Below are 2,078 nucleotides of genomic sequence, written 5' to 3'. Positions count from 1 at the left end.
TGAGTGTAAGAGTGTAAACTAAACAAGCCAATGCACATTGGCATGCGATTATTGTAGGCAGCAGATACAGCGCTTTTCGCCGAGCGATCCGTGGGGGTAGGGCTTGAGTGGAGACTTCCACCATGTCCCCAGCCCTCAAGGTTGCACGATTGGTTCTCGGGGTGGTCCGCGCTGGTTCTCAGCGCCCCGCCTCGGTGCCTTTCTCCCTGGAGGTGCATGAGGAGCTCACCAGGTCGTGGACGGCACCTTTTACTGCCGGAAACTCATCTGCTGGTTCCTCCTCCCTCACCACCATCGACGGTGGAGCGGTAGGTTGTGATGCAGTTGTGTACTAATATCGCTTGCGCCCGACAGGGCGAACCGTGCCTCCCCTCTGTAGGTACTCGACTGGCCAGCGATGCTTATACGGTCTGTGGAGAAGCTGCCTCCACCTTACACGCTACTGCGTTTTTGCAAGGTCACCAGGCCAAGGCACTGAGGGACTTGCACGAGGGTGGTCATGACCCGGAAGTTCTCAGAAAACTCTGCACCGCAACGGACCTCGCGCTACGAGTGACGAAGGTTACAGCGCGGTCTCTGGGTCATGCAATGTCCACTATGGTGGTCCAGGAGCGCCATCTCTAGCTTTGTCTGGCCGACATGCGCGAGACGGACAAGACGCGGTTCTTGAACGCCCCCGTGTCCCAGACCGGCCTTTTCGGCGACACGGTGGAGAACTTTGTCCAGCAGTCCTCCGCTGCCCAAAAGCAGACTGAGGCCATCTGGCATCCTGCCCCGGCATGCAGCTGCTGCCTCCACCCGGCCACCGGTGGCAGCGCCTCAGCCCGCTCGTCGCCTAGGGCGGCCCCCTGCCACCACCCCCGCTCCCACACAGCATCCGCAGCAGCCTCCAGCAAAGCTGCGCCATGAAGCCGGTCCCAGGGCAACTGCCCCGCCCGTCCAGGCCTCCACCAAACCTGGTGGCAAGTGAAAGAGCAAGAGGCCATGAGACGGGCAACCCAGAGATAGAGCACCACTCCCTCCCCTGGAGGAGGGGCGGGCGGAGAATCTTTTGTTTCTTCTGTTTTTTTTCTGCCACTGACCTCTCGGTCGGTGGTACCCAAATACTCGACAAAAGAGTAATTTCCTCTATCTCTGGGTCCCCAGAGGGGACGGGGGGTTGTGGACAATCCAGTGTCAAATCACACTCACCCTCCTCTCTCGCCAGAGAGCAGCAGTAGTCGGCTCGGGAGGACCAAGAAACGGACTACCCACGCACCCTCTGCTCGAATGCAGGTCAGTGTTACTCACACTCAGACCCCGCCTCGGACCGGCTACGAGACGCCCGGGCCGGGTCCCTGTGTTCTTCCTCGCTGCCCCACTGCGGGTACACCTGTAGTTCCATTGATGCCACTTGTGCGGCGTCTGGGAGCCTGGCTAGCGCTACCCAGCCCGTCTCGATAGCTTCTTCGAACCGTCAGGCTCGGCTATGCGATTCAGTTCGCCCGGCGCCCTTCCAAGTTCAGGGGCGTCCACTTTACTTCATTGAAAGCAGCAGATGCCCCTGTCTTGCATGCAGAGATCGCAGTTCTGCTGGCGAAGTATGCGATAGAGCCGGTTCCTCCAGCCGATATGAAGACGGGGTTTTACAGCCCCTACTTCATTGTACCCAAGAAAGGCGGTGGGTTACAACCAATCTTGGACCTGCGTGTCTTGAACCGGACCCTTCACCGGTTACTGTTTAAGATGTTGACACAGGAACGCATCTTTGGGTGCTTCCGTCCCCGAAATTGGTTTGCAGCGATCGACCTGAAGGATGCGTACTTCATATGTCGACCCTTCCGCACCACAGACCATTGCTGCGGTTCGCGTCCGAAGGACGAACATATCAGTACGAGGTCCTGCCCTCCGGGCTGTCCCTGTCGCCCCGTGTCTTCACTTAAGTTGCGGAGGCACCCCTTGTTCACCTGAGAGAACAGGGTATTCGCATTCTCAACTACCTCGACGACTGGCTCATATTAGCTCTGTCTCAGGATCAGTTGTGCAAACACAGGGACTTGGTGCTCTCACACCTCAGCCAGTTGGGCCTTCGGGTCAAC

Source organism: Sinocyclocheilus grahami, unplaced genomic scaffold (genome assembly GCF_001515645.1).
Source record: "Sinocyclocheilus grahami isolate Dianchi unplaced genomic scaffold, SAMN03320097.WGS_v1.1 scaffold289.1, whole genome shotgun sequence".
In the NCBI taxonomy this organism is placed as follows: domain Eukaryota; kingdom Metazoa; phylum Chordata; class Actinopteri; order Cypriniformes; family Cyprinidae; genus Sinocyclocheilus; species Sinocyclocheilus grahami.
The sequence above is the reverse complement of the archived record's forward strand: the minus strand, read 5'-3'. Positions refer to the sequence as shown.